Raw genomic sequence first — 16,170 nt, 5'->3', positions numbered from 1 at the left:
TTGAAGTCTTTGCTGTCGTCAGGGTCAACATCGGCGATAAACCTGCTGGTTGTATCGCCCAGGTGGCTATGAGAGAAACAGCCAACCTGCCCCAGTTTGCAGCCATGGTTGAGGAGCGCCGAGTTTTGGTAGAAGATAGTTATGTGGATGACATCTTGACGTCCCACAATGACTTGTGGATACTGGAGAAAATCACCAAAGGAGTGGAAAAGATCTTAAAAGCTGGAGGCTTCTCCCTTAAGCCGTGGGTCTTATCAGGCCAAATTGGGAGGTCCGCAACCACAGCTGATATCAGTATCAGCCCAAAACTCTGGTGTTACCCAACCAGATGCGGGACGAAAGAAAGCAAAGCACTTGGAGTCGGCTATGAACCAGAGACTGCCAAACTTTGTGTGATGGCGTCATTAAATTTCTCAAAGAAGAGAGGTAAAATAAGCCCTCGCCATGGGTACCCAAAGACTGTGACTCTGTGGTCATTTAAGTTAAAATAAACTTAAGAGGGGCAGAGCAGCTTTCATTGATTTCAAATTAAGCTCTCGATTGTGATGGCAAAACTTGACAACCTAATGATTGCAGTAGTTTGTGAGCAAGGCATTTCTGCCAAAACGGGACCCGAAAGAACTGAACTGCGCAATCACAAACACTAGATCTAGATGAGCATCAAAGCAAACATTCAAACAAGAATATTGAAAGGAAGGAACAAGGCTTCATGTGTAATGGCACATTTCACTGTTAGTTTCAAAAGATGTCCCCTGTGGCCAAACTTATTCTATAGTGTTATGAGAAAGAAAGAGAGAGAAATAGAGAGGCAGAGTGTAAGAATGAAAAGGAACGAGGGAGGGTTAATGTGGAAAAAATGAGAGGAGGAGGCAGAGGGAAAGTAATTATTTTCTTCTCAAAGGTTGGCTTCTAGTGTGATTTAACAGTTCAGAGAGTGGCTGATTTCTGAAGGGAAAACTACAACCTGCCAAAGCATGGCTGCAGCAAAGACAGGCTCCGTCACACATGCACGCATACATTTTTACACACACACACACACACACACACACACACACACACACACACACACACACACACACACACACACACACACACACAAAAGAACACAACACAACACACATATATACATCACTTGCAGCCAGACTCATAAAACATAGTTTCAGCCTCAGTGGCGGGATCATATTTATAAGACTGGATATCTATGTAAAGCCTGGCAATATTTCATCAGTATAAAGGTCTGTACACATTTTAAGACACAAGGAACTGTCTGTGAATGAACCTGTAAACACATACCTCTTCTTCAAACCTTTATTATGACAGTTTTGTAATAAAGCCAGGTTAGTATAGAAACCATCTGTGCACTTCTATGAGCACTCCTGAAGATCTTACTCCAAAATACTCATATTTGGGTTAGAAAAATGTAACTGTCCAATTCAAATATTTTAATAAAATGCATTTTGGAGGCAGTAAAATACTTTTTTCTTAGGGAGGATAAATAGCTGCATTAAGATGCCATATACCATCACAATAATTCTCATACATGTTGCTATATTGCCATCAAAATTATAGTTTAAACTGTTCTTTGTTCTTCAACAAATCAGTAATGCTGTTATAAATGGTTTGACAGCAGCAGGCAATGCTGACTAAATGTAAATGCCAAAGTTCAGTGGATTGGCTGCAAGGACCACATGCCCCACTGCATGTTGCATCGACAAAACTGTGATATACCCCTGGATTACAAACCGTTTAAACGGAACATATACCTAAGAGATATTTGTTGAAAAGCCACAGTGGAGTGCCGCAGGTGAGAGGTTTTATGCTGTGTAGGTCATTTTGCAGTCAAAAGCAAATAAAGCTCCACATTGCTAGTTTACTGGCAACTACTGGATGTAACGGTTTAAATGTTGAGGAGGATGATATATAAAGGCAATTATTTTGGTTATTTTAATTAGCTACAAAAAGTCCATTGACCATAGATTCAGACGATAGCGGATATATGTGTCCAAACTATCTTTCCATTTGATGGACAGAGATCTTCTGACAGCCATGTCAAAGATTCCCAGATTCATTTGTTTTAAAAGGAGTTAAAAAAGACAGTTTGATTGACGAAGTGACAATAGCAGTTAAGATGTTCCTGGTCTTAAAATATTGGAAGAATATACAAAAATCTTCATTTATGAAATGCAAGATTGCAGTAGTAGAAAACAATGGGTTTTAATAAATAATAGCTTTAGTTAAATAATTAAAATAGAGCATAAAAAAATATATAAACCTACCTTTTATCTTAAAACTAAACAGTGCACGTACTGTTAACCACCCATACATGATACTGCATATTGCCGTAGCATCCCTTTATAAACTCTCGCAACAGTAGCTAAAGCATTTTAGCCAGCAAGCTAAAAGGCTTTAGTTGCTAAAGGAAAACCAGGATCACTGTCCTGGCTGACAACAATAAAAAGCTGCTGTTTTTTATCAATTACTTGAATGTTTAAAGGCTTTATAGTTTTTTTTTATACTCTCTATACTCTACTACTTTAATATTTAACCAGCAGTGTTATCCATTAACTGGTTCGACAATCCTTTGCTTCTGGTTGTCAGTAGTGGGGCTCCATATAATCCACCTGCCCTACATACACATATACATACACACACACACACACACACACATATATAATTCTATCATGTGTTACAACAGACTGAAGCTAGGTGCAATGGATGATTAGTAATTAAGCAGTGCTCACATCGGCCGCTTTCCTTAATAAAGTACTGATGCTCTGATCTACTGATTCTTAGACGATTCTTATCAGTGGTGTTAAACCTCTAATTTACAAGCAAATGCACATGCAAATAACTAGCAGCACAGCAGACCCACGCACGGTGGTGTAGTGAAGCGCCTTATGATGGGGAATGGAGCAATGAATGAGTAAAGCTGAATCTCAGGACCCTCTGGAAATGGAGGTCATTTGGGAAACAGAAATGGAATCTTAACTACCTGTAAAAAGCCCTCACTGCAATCTAAAGCTCTCAAATCCATCACTGAATGTAAACTGCAACCCAAGGCCTGTTCATCATTATTACTGTCTTACTGTGTTATGAATACTGAGCACTCTCTAGCTATTAAGGCATTTTATAAAGTTGTATGGCCACATTTATTCATTGTTTGAAAATCCAAGGGTATACAATACCTTGGGATACCCTGATACTATGTTGATTGCATGTTCTCCTGCAAAGCACATTAAAAAAATGTCATTCAGACGCGTCTTCTGTACAAATATGGACTCTTTTCACATAAAAATACACACCTACATCCTCTCACCCGCTTGCACACAGACACACACACACAAATCAAAACTCACCTACAGTAGATTGCAAATTAAATTACTGCCAATTACTATGTGGCTGTGAGGCTTTTATTTTCTTAACAAGGAAGGATGGTAATTAATTATGCCTCGTGAATAAAATCAACATTTCCTCTGTGGTGTTGTACAAAGAACAGAGTGCAGGAGGGAGGGAGGGAGGGAGGAGACTGTCAGCCAACACCATAACACTCAGCAGGGAAGGGCTGGCAAATGAGATCTGACACACGTTCTCACAGTCAATCAGTCATCATATATTCATTCCTTTTGCATCTGTCAGGCTTTCAAACACTTGCAAACTCAGTTCCTCTCGTCCCTATCTGTCCATCCCAAGATCAGTTAGTTAGATAGCAGTATAAATACTAGTATCTCACAAAAGTGAGTACACCCCTCACATTTTAGTAAATATTTTATTATATCTTTTAATGGGACAACACTGGAAAAATTACACTTTGCTACAATGTAAAGTATTAAGTGTACAGCTTGTATAACAGTGTAAATGTGCTGTCCCTTCAAAACAACTCAACACACAGCCATTAATGTCTAAACCGCTGGCAACAAAAGTGAGTACACCCCTATGTTAAATACCCATAGAGGCAGGCCGATTTTTATTTTTAAAGGCCAGTTATTTCATGGAACCAGGATACTATGCATCCTGATTAAGTTCCCTTGGCCTTTGGAATTAAAATAGCCCCACATCATCACATGCCCTTCACCATACCTAGAGATTGGCATGGTTTTATGTCGGTTAGCCTAATAGCTGGTTTGATTTGCATTGAGAGAAGATTTTATGGAAAGTACCCCATGCCAATCTCTAGGTATGGTGAAGGGCATGTCATGATGTAATACTTCACATTGTAGCAAAGTGTAATTTTTTCAGTTTTGTCCCATTAGAAATATTTACTAAAATGTGAGAGGTGTACTCACTTTTGTGAGATACTGTATATGTGTATATGTGTGTATATATATATATATATATATATATATATAACTCAACACACTGTATAACACACTGTGTGTGTGTGTGTATATATATATATCTAGCAACTTTCCAATCATAGGTTAATCTCATAGGCCTGTCAAACTTTAGATTTCTCAACATGCCAAAGCTTTGTTTTGTTTTTTGTCTTTGTAAAAACAAAAACACAAGAACAAAAGTGTAAGGAATGGATCAAATACTGTATCTACACTGAAAGCTGCAACCGTCAGTATGTCCCACTCACTAGCTAGTAACCGAGTGTTACATTCAAGGCCAAGGAGCATATCATTAACTAGCTGCATTAGTTTGTTTATATTACATTGAAAAAGCCCCAGTTCATAACTGCTGCTACCACATCCACTGTGTCCATTTGCAACAAGTCCTCCAAAGCATACGACCATTTAGGTCGAGGACTCCTACCCTCTAGTACGACCTTTAAGAGCGTTTCATAAATAAGCGCCCCTCGCGTTGGCAGGAAATACGACACACAGGACCGTTTTCCATCCTCATATCTAAACCGGTCACGGTTTAATACAGTTTGGTTATGTTTAGGCACAAAAACTACTCAATTAAGTTTAGAAAAAGATTGTGCTTTGGATAACAATCTGTACATTTTTACGCTACTTGACACAGTTCTGTTTGTTCGGTGTCCTGGGTGAAAGTTCTGTGTTTTTTTTCTTCAAACGTATATTTTGTTGTTGTTTTTTGTACAATAACGACAAGGAACAAAGACAGCACATACAAATTGTAAACGCAGCATTGAAACAGTGCATCTACCCCCCACCCCTAGTTATGTGTTTGTCAGACCCATCCACCACCCCTAACTGCCTCCTTACTGTATGTAGAGTGTTGGCACTCTTATACTTCCTCACTTTACTTCCTGCTTCGCTCCCGTGACAATTAAGACAGCCTCTAGAGGGCGATACCACTATAAATGTAAATATGGGTCGTTACTGCTGCTTGAATAAATGATTTATGGGGGCGTTTTCCCGGGAGGACAGTGTCATCCATTGAGCTAATGTTTTAGCTAGCTACAGTACTGTAGCTACAACTGTTAACATCCCTTTTAAGGGTAGTTGTCATATCAGTAGAATTGATGGTTGCCGGCTAGAAATGAGAAGCCTGCTATCATCTACGTCTGTTGGGCATCACAGTTTCAAAAATTACTATAAAAATTCCATGCTATAAATTAATTATGCAGACCACATGCTACATGCTCACCCACTGTGACTGGAAGTATCCATGCTTTCAGCAAAATGATACACAGGGACACGGAAAGAGAGGAGAAAACATGGAAATAAAGTAAGCAGACAGCGAGGCTGAAGTAAATGAATCTTGACAACTGGTAGTTACCACCAGCTGCATTATTACTTTGACAACCTTTTACTTTTCAACACAGGGAAAAGAAACAGAAGTGGATGCGGAAGCTTGTGTGTACCTTGGTGCATGTGTGTAAAGTGATACCGTAAAATGGATATTGCATTTTCCCAAGTGCTGTGATTTGTTCACAAACTGGTGAGCGTTACGAAATTGAAAGACCCTTTATTGCAATATGGGGTGCTTTTACGCATTGACATTGGCACACACACACACACACACACACACACACACACACACAAACGCGCATTGACTGTTATTCATGAAAATTACATTCATTCACCCTAAACTGAGAAGATCTTCATTCACCCTAAACTGAGAAGATGGACTAAAATGTCATAATTTCTAAAGTTTTATAAACAGTGTACAGGAACACAGTCTATGCACATTACTATTGGACAAACAGAGTGTGATGTATTTTGTCCAAAAAAGCTTGTGTAGTCAGACAGGGTATCTCTCCACTGATTAAAAACAGCAATGCAGTCTAACCCTGCTATCAGCATATGATAATAACACAGGAGAAAAAAAGAGAGGTGTGTGTGTGTGCGTGTGTGTGTGTGTAAGAGAGACAGAGAGAGAGATGGGAGATGCTTTGGGGCAAATCAATAGGCAGAGCAGAAAGCTGTCAGAAGCCACGTGGTTGAAAACATACACAGTTCACCAAAGGATAAAAATGGAGATGAAGTATAAAAGACTGCAATAGTGTGTGTGTGTTTGTGAGAGAGATAGAGAGAGGGCTTGACAGATGAAAGTGGAGTCATCTATTCCTCCTGAGAATTACTGCGTGCTGACTTCTTTCACTCCATTTAAAGCATACACACACACACACACACACACACACACAAATAATAAGGACCATCCAAACAGACGCGCAGGTGCGCACACAATCAAAAACAATCAGCTGAATGCCACTGAAACAGAGCTACAATAAACTCCTGTGAAATAATTTCCTCCATATGTCACCGTCTTTCCTCAAGGAATAAACTCTCACGAAATAAATATTCTAACATCAAAGCGCTCTACTGTAGTCTTTTACATTTGAACCACTTTCAACACACAGGTGACATTTACTGTAGATCATTTTAGACACACACGTGCATGCTATACACTGAATCTTCCCTAGTGAACATTGAGGGTGAGCATACAGTGATTTGAGCCCCTAACCAGGCTTTGAGGTATTTTTATTTGTAGACAATATGCTTATATACCATGTTTGCCAACAACAGCTAAGAGCTAACCTACATATTTAGGGTTTATATGGTGCTTGAGCCTTTGCTACATTTTTCATTAACCTATTTCATGCTATTTTTTTAAGGTGAGTGGCAAAAGAAAGAAACTTTCCTTCTATTAAAAAAGAAAATTTTATGTTGTCCATTTTGGACATTTCATGAGGGATTCCGGTTAAATGTCAACACCTACTGTGGCTACTGTGTGTGTTACAGAATAAAACACAAATGTTCAAGGTCAAGCCCCTGCAGAACTGCGCTGAGTAATTACCATCCTGGTGAAAGGTGCTGACTGACATTGTACTCCATTTTAGCAACATACCATTGGTGTTCTCACCTCATTATAAAGCACTGTCACTTGCTGGTAAACGAGCGCTGTCTGTGGTGCTGAAAGGCTTGGTGAATGAAACTACGTTGGAGTACAGTGGGTTTCAAACGGCTTGATGAACTGGCTGTTTGTCCTTTGTTGTTGTGTCATAGCAAACTGCACCCTAGTGTGGTTTATGGCAGTCAAGCCTGTAAGCCTGACAGAAATGTACTGCTTTTTAGCGTGATATTGAAATTGAAATGGCTGCTAACATACCGCATGTTCCTTTTAAAATGTCCATTAAAAGTCTTGATTTGCAATTTTACTCATATATACTCACATATATGGTATATTATAACACAAGTATTATGTGTGTATCGACAGCCTTTAGAGTTAATTTCGTCCAAGCACCAGATTGTTCTGCACCATGAGAAACTGTAGCATTATGCAATCAAGATATTAAATGAGAAAACTGGGATCAAAGTGTCAGTCAGTAAGCGTAAATTAGGGGCCTGCTTGAAAGATTTCACCCCACTTGTAACAAGACCCTTCCTCCAGAACTGATTAGACAGACGTGGGTTCAGTGTCTGAGGTTGAGTCAAAACAAATGCCGATATTGGCCAATTTGTTACGAGATGACAAAAAAATGTAATTTGTTTCACTTTTTCTAAAATAAACTACATGCATCAATGCATAATAATTGAATATAAAATTGAATTGTAATCTGTTTTGAAACATTTCATCACTGATTAATATATAACATTAGTGATGCAACTTATTACCAGTACTATACATGAGCGGTTATATTTGCTGTTAAACACCCAGATAGTGGTAAAGTAGGTTTTTCCACACAAGATATTCTGCGACACAGGGTGAGCATTTTGCATTTAGCAATAGTGGGTAAACTAAATAAGGACTTGAAAGAGCTTAAATTAAGACAATTTGCTTTGTTATAAAATCATTTTTTTCCAATTTCCCCAAATCAGGCAATTTTATATGTGAATGAAAACAATATTCCAGCCTAATTTTGGCCTCATAGGCAACTTTCAACCTCCAATAACAACACCAAGCTTTTAGAGAAACTAATGATCAAGCAAATGTGTATTAGATATTAGTTTAGTATCATTAGTTGCAACTAAAAGAGGTACAAACATTTCCAGCAGGATTTAAATCACATACTGGTTGGAGTATGAGTGCTAATTGTTGACATTTTCATGCTGTTTCAACCAAGATCGATGAGGTTGAGGTGTTACAAAAAACCTCAAGTGTTCAATCAATTCAACACAGTTATCTTGGAATGCTTGTTGCCTGGCATGAGGTTTTGAAGGGGCGGTGCGAGTCCCAAAGCCATAGAGCCCATAATTAAAACTTACTTTTAAATGATTTCTGAATTACCGCGGCAGAAGAAGTAAATGGCCCTTTGGTCCAGGGTTTCCCACTGTTGTTAATAGTGGATGTGGCCCAACTCCACTAAATTATTAGTCTCACTTTCCTAGACCATCCACACGCTGCAGAGTGGAGGAGGGTCTGGCTAGTCCACACAACATTCCGGGATGGGAGAAAAACGTGCTCAGGTTTTATTGGCATTTCTTTAAACCAAACACAATCGTCATGGGCGGCACTAAGCTCTGCACGGAGCCGCTGCAAAATAGTTGTGTGAGAGAAAACTCAGATTGGACAGATAGTCTAGCTAGCTGTCTGGATTTACCCTGCAGAGATCTGAGGAGCAGTTAACCATAGTCCTCATAAATCCACCGGAGTTTAAAATGCCAACACAAAGAAAGCGGAAGGAAACGGACATCGGCAAAAATACATGCATCCAGCGGATGCATGAATTTTAGGCGGCACCGAAGAAATCCCGGAAGTGGAAGTCAAGGATATAGACTATTAAATTATTGACCGCGTCTGCTAACATTAGAAGACATTAAACCCTCAGTGAAACAGATAGGGACTACTTCAACTAGCAAAAGCTATATATTCAATGTGTGAGGCGATTATTTATATGTTTACAGTTACAGTATCTAGTGACTTAATGAATTAGAGTCGAGATGAGAACCAGTCAGAGTCTATTATAGCTCAGAAGATTACAATGGTTGATTGAGCAGGCTTATACATGCTATAATTAATCAAGACAACACTTTTGATTAAAAACATAAAACCTGAGTTATTTCTAGGGTAATGTTAAAAACAAACAGCTCAATCACTTACAATCAGAAGGGGACGTCTCAGGAATAACTCACAGCACAACAACAGACACAATAATCAGTGCTGCTGGCCAAGCACTAAGTCAAAGTCTTTTCAAAGTTTATTAATCATCACTTGAACTTTTAACATCAGTAACTCTCATTAGTAACTCTCAACTTAATTTTAGAAAAGGATTACACAGTCACAGCTTAGCCTCTCTGTCTGTCTTAACAAAACATTGGCTGGATTTGCCAATGGATCACACTGATAGAACATAGGCCAGATCTAGAATGGCTATAGGCTGAAATATGTATGTACATACATATTTCATACATATCCAAAACAATACAATTAATTAAACTTTGAAGCCACTTTGGCATTGGCAGTACATTGCTGGTCAATAATTAATCAATAATTAGCTCTCTTGTTTTAAACCAAAGTATTAGACACATTTTTTAATCAATGGATCACCAAAGTCAATAGGCTTCATTCTCTGGGTACCATGGATATCCGTCCCAAATTTAATGCCAGCATAATAGTTGTCGAGACATTTCAGTCAAAACCACAAATATCAGGCTCATAGAGGCACTTTAGAAGAAAAGTCAGGAAATCACCAAAGTCATTAGGGTACATTGTCTGGAAACAATGAATGTCAAAATCCAATCCATCCTATAGTTGTCAAAACATTGCAATAAAAAACAAAAGTGTCAACCGCCTGGTCAGACCTTAAAATCCCTCCTCTGGGAACCATGGGTATCTGTAATAAAGTAAAGGCAATTTATCCCAATGGTTGTTGAGATATTTCAGTCTAGACCAAATTGGTAGCCCGACCAACCGCCTTTAAGCCACGGCTTAAAACCCTGACCTTTGACCTCACATTATACAACTGTATTAGCGTGTCACATAAGGCAAACCTTTTCAATTTAACTGCAAGTACATTTACTGGAGATGAAACCTGGAAGCCTATGGGAGTGTTCAATGCAGTATTGATTGCTTGAAACAACCCAGTAATGGAATGGAATTGATATGAAACATCGAAGTAATGGAAAGGGACACTTGTATTACCACTTTTCAGGCAGAAATGCAACAGGCACCACACAGACCCACACAGACACACACAGACACACACACACTCATATGGTCAGTACAGCTCTAAACAAACACCAGTAATCATATCACGCCCCACACATGCAAAACACACGACACACGTCAAGTCCTCATAGCTGACCCTGTGACTGAATTGTTAGAGTATGCGGTGAACAAATCTTCACCTCTGTGCGTAACACTATGGTAGACAGGTTAATGATTGGTGCTACTATCACTGTCTGTCATGTCAGCTCTCTCACTCTCACACGTCACATCCTATTACCAGTGCCAATCATGATGGCGCTATCAATCCCACCGTTCTATCAAATGAGCAGGATAAATGGAGGATAGCAAGTTTCATTAAATATCATGGCCTGGAAAAAGCTCTGGGGTCAACTTCATCTTTTAATGGTGTCAGATTGCTAAATTAAAATGGCCATCATTCTTTCTTCAGGTAACTGTTTTCTGGAGGTTTTACTGTAAAGACTGTCATGATGTGCTCTACTTGATGTTCAAATTTTGTGATTGGGACTGAGAAATTAGATCCTGGATTCTATTTCTTGCCCCAACGACCAAGGACTTGTTCAAAGGTGGATATTTGACCCACTCCTCCTCCCTCCTACCAGCATAGTAACCACATTTTGTGAATATTTTATTACGGTTTCCTTATTTACATACTTACATCCCACAAAAGAATCAGTAAACTTGAGGAAAAAAGGTTTTAAAGTTTTTTTTAAAGCTTTCTTGTCCTTTTTAACTATGTGTGTATATATATATATATATATTTGCTACCATACCATTGGCGTCCACTTTTTATATTTAAAGTAAGTAATTCACAATTTAATAAATTTTTATCTTTACTACACCAAACTGCATATATCCCACTAAGTTGTTATGATAAGCATTACACGTTAGCAAGATTCTTTTCTTTCCAAAATGACTGGATTTAGCTGCTCCCTAATTTAATGGAATTCACAGAATTACATTTCATTTACAGATATTAGCTAGGGAAAAATCAATAAGTAAATCTAGTTTTAGCTTTAGCTAGCTGGAGCTCTCTCACCAGCTAGCTTTCACCTGATAGATCGTTGCTTTAGCTGACTGCACATTTTACATACCACGTTCACAGACACTATTTATATTTCTATGGCATAATAATTATCTACAGTACTGGGTAAAACAGACAGAGTCAGATTTTGGTCTTTATTTTCACAAAATATGTAGTTACTGCATTTGGGCTTTGGGGGGAGCATACTATAGCAGTCAACAATTACTTAAATTATATTATTATTAAGCATAAAAAAACAGAGAAACCCTGACACTGAAAGGTCTATGATACCATCATGACTGTTATTGACATTTATCAGGAATGTGATTACTAAGAAAAAAACAACACCACCACAAACAAAGATGTACAGGTGTTATCCTTCAACAGAAGTTACTGGGAGTTTTTTAATCTTGAAAAACCACATCTATTTAAAATATCGGTAAACAACACTGCACATGGAAATCCAATCCAGGTAATGTAGTGGATGCATCTTTAACTTGTCTGAGTCAAGTCAAAGATGCATTCTTTCTTCCTGAATTTGTATGAGCTGTTAATAAAACGCAGGGGAACTTTTGCCCCTGTCAACAAATCTGCCTGATAATCTTCTCTGTGACTTGGCAATTATCTCAGTCCTTGACCTGAGAGGGAGAGATAGGGAAGGGAGAGGGGAAAACACGAGATGTGGGCCTGTCAGCGTATTGGACTGGGAGTGCCGGTGGAGCCGTGGGATCCACAGATCTCGGTGTCTCGCCTTTACTGAGTGGGCTCTGAATGAGCTCATCAATATTCATTGACCCGCTCTGGCTAATGTCCCCAGCGACGGGCAGAATAAAGTTGCAGAGGTCGCACACTTCACAAGGAGAGAGAGAGGTGGGGAGAGGGAGGGCGAGAATGAGCGATGCTGGGAAAGTGAGCGGGGATCATAAGAGAGTGCAGGTTTCCAACAAAATGAGAGCAAAGAGAAGCAAACACCAAAAGGGCAAAGCCTCGGGGCCTGTGGGGGGTTAGGGAGTTTATTACGGCTTGAAAGTGAAACACATAAAACATGCAGCGCAAAGATAAAGACACGCACGCCTGTAGAGAACAAACAAATGCATGCGTGCACACACCCTTGTGCATTGAAAGTATGACATGACAAGATGAGTGCAATGACAAACAAATACAGCTTCTCTAACCTCTCCCTCTATTTGTTATGCTTTTTCTTGCTCGCTCTCCCTGTAGTCTGGGAGTACAGATGCACGTTGTATAACACGACACCTGAGTATACATAATGGTACACCCCTCAGGAGAGGAAGAAGAGAAGATGAGAGACAGGGTGAGCTTTAGAAAATAGACATAACACAGAAGGGGAGTGGTTAGAAAGACAGCAGATCAAGGTCAGGAGGAAAGAATGAGCTCGTAGCTTGAAAACATCTTGATTGACATCAATATTAAGTGCACACGCATAAGCAGCCTTTACAGTATATTTTAATATTAAACCCATTTTTGCCAAGAGTCCAACCTCCTTAATCATGCATGCAATAGGGACTGATAAATGTTCAAGGTGGGACAAAGGCCAAGGAGAAGATACATTCAGTATAATGTAATGTGTGTGCTATAACACACAAAAAACACATAGCTAAACACACAAACACATGCAATTACTTAAGCTCAGTTGAATGCCTTAAATGTAAAATTTTAATTACGTACACCGTTTCCTCTCTTAGATGTGAGAGGATGTTTAGGCATGGATGCACACACACTCACACATATGCTCAGGCTGAATCACAGCAGGTAAAATAAAGCCTTTGCCAGGTGCTACAGAGCAGCAGAGAGCTTGCCAACAAAGATAATGGTGCATGAGTGCCCCCACTTCATCTGAGACTGTAACGTCTTTCTCCCTCCTTCTCATGTGGCTCTGCGCTGCCCACTCCTATCATTTCAACTGTCCTCAGGCCCTTTTCTCTTTATTTCTCCTCTCGTCTGTCTCCCCCTCCACATCCCCTCTTTTCTTGTTTACTTTATAGCACTGCCTCCTGTCTGGTGTTTTCTGAATCATCAACGATCCCACCGAGATGACAAAGTGCTGTGCTCTCCTCTCCTGGCTCAGAGTTAAAAAACGGAGCATAAATAAAGTTTCCGCAAAGGAGCCGAGGGGGGTGATAAAAGCTGCCAAAACAAGTGGAATTATAGCTGGGGCTTGGCTATCACGGCAATGACCCCTGACCTGTTGCATTAGAGTGTGGCCGAAAGATAGCTTCCTCAAATCCATCACATTTATTATTTATCTATTTGGAAAGAGACTCTGCTCTCTCTCTCCCTTCTTGTATAACCCTCTCCCTGCAGGCCAGGCTCATTCACTTTCATCAAACAAATCTCTCTCAGCTTCACGGTGCGGCTTCTCTTCTCCACCAGGCCTTCACCTTGGCCATAATCTCCATCATTTTTTTTTTCCCCTCACACAATCCCTGGTGGGACGATTCCAGAAGTTCTATTTCACTTTTCAACTTTTGGACACTGACAGCCGATCCGCCTATTTGTCAATATGTGAGTGTGTGTTTGTGCACCACAGGGGCACAATGGCAACGACCAGTGGTAGACAAAACACATCGTTCTGTCAACCAACAACACTCCCACTTATGTTTCTGTTTGTATTGCTGTCATATGAAACAAACATTGTAGTAATGACAAAATGGCATGCCATCCATCTGTGCAGATCTTTTGTCTTCTTTCATAGTGATTCTTGGATGTGTGTCAGGGCTGAGGCTTATCTTCTCACTACGGTTCTGCATACTTTAAAACTACGGCCTTAATATTTAAATACATACAGCAGGTGGAGTGGGATTCGTCACAGTGGCAGGAGGGGACAGGCACACAGGTGTGGACATGCATAAGCATATACACTCTACTAAAATCACACACTTTAAATATTTACAGTTCTTTAGGCTTATAATACTAATATAATAATGTAAAAAACAACCACTATGTGTGTATGTTGACTATATACCAAGGCACAAATGTTCGGTCTCTCTGTGTGCATATATGCTCCACCCCTATTAACATTGTGTCCAGAAATGGTGGAATTCTGTAATTTTCTGTTCAATTGGTGCATACAAAGTGTGAGTGAGAAACTAGGAGATTGACAAAGAGACCAAGAGGGGGACATGGGAAAGAGCTGATTGTGTCTGGAGGACTATATGACCATGCATATGGTACGCAAGAACAGCGAAGACGGTTGAGAAAGTAAAGTAAATAAGTAATACTGTACGGAGGTACTGGAGGTATACAGAGTGATCTGAGTAACAGTCATATGTTTTTTTGCATTGCACGTAGGTCAGAGTATGTGGCTGTCAGACTTATTACAAAGAACTCTTACCCACGTAACTTTGCATTAAACCAAATCTGTCCAAAGCAGACCAAACCTGGCAAGTAAAAAAAATCCATAACTCAGACAATAAATGGGATCTGTTTGTCAAACTTAAAATCTCAGACAAGATCAAATCAAACCATCAACAACATTTTCAGGAAATCACAGGAGACAAAAAGCACGGGACAATATAAAAGGTGAAATGAAAATAAATGAATAACATGCCTCGGGAAAGGAAAGTAAGAGCTAAGTCGGGGTCAACGTGTGGGATTCGGAGGCTGTGCAGCTGCAGACTGGAGGCTGACAGAGTGCAACTACACAGCGTGCTCTGCTCTGCTCAGTTCATCCATATTAAATAGACGACGCACTGCAAGGCCAAACAGCACAGCACCAAAACACGGTGTCACAGCAAATGATCCATGACATTGACAGGGAGCAGAAAGGGGCTTGTAATCAGCTATCACTGTTGATGATCTTAGATGATGACTTCCCACGCACGCACACACGCACACACACACAGTTATTTCCCTTGCAACCTTCCCCTATGCCGTGCAACATTTAGAGTGCACACAGGTGTGAAGACCTTGATGCAATGGCAGGGTCCTTCACTGTGTATGAGAGAGAGAGAGAGAGAGAGAGAGAGAGAGAGAGAGAGAGAGAGTGTGTGTGTGTGTGTGTGTGTGTGTGTGTGTGTGTGTGTGTGTGTGTGTGTGTGTGTGTGTGTGTGTGTGTGTGTGTGTGTTATAATCCTGATCTGGGCATTAATGCTAGCACTGCCATGGGACTCAGCATAATAATTACTATCTTCACACTCTAAACATCAAGGATGCAGCAGAGCAGGCATTACATTAACAGGCATGTATGCACACATGCAGTATAAGTAGTAGTTGTCACCTCTTTGTCTGTGAAAAGCCATAAATAAATGAGTCTAAGTATATTGTTATTATAAACATAAAAGCCAAACACACACTATATACATGGACCCTCCAATCTTGACAGTGGTGACATTTGGACGCCCTCCTGTTATGACTAATCATTCAAAATGAAGGCATAAAATCTATCCCTGGCTTCACCTCTTACACCCTCCCTCCCTTTCCTCCCATATCATCCCCCCACCACCTAAATCTCAGCATTTCAATTGGGCTCATTAAAACCTCCCTTTTTAGGCGTCTCTGTGTGTGTCTGTGCCTGAGTAGTGTGTTGGGCTGCTGAGAGAGGGAGAGAGGATGATGCATTGGAATGGTAAGTGGCCTGTTGTTCT

At 39.9% G+C, this 16,170-nt stretch overlaps 1 protein-coding gene across 1 annotated transcript in view; it reads right to left on the bottom strand.

The window, feature by feature from the left end:
- nbas (NBAS subunit of NRZ tethering complex) overlaps nt 1–16,170 on the bottom strand; it is a 169,007-nt gene that overhangs the window by 16,413 nt on the left and 136,424 nt on the right. The window lies entirely within an intron of this gene.

This window comes from Perca flavescens, chromosome 18 (genome assembly GCF_004354835.1).
Source record: "Perca flavescens isolate YP-PL-M2 chromosome 18, PFLA_1.0, whole genome shotgun sequence".
Taxonomy (NCBI): domain Eukaryota; kingdom Metazoa; phylum Chordata; class Actinopteri; order Perciformes; family Percidae; genus Perca; species Perca flavescens.
Note: the sequence above shows the minus strand (reverse complement) of the source record. Positions and strands in the feature narration are given on the sequence as shown.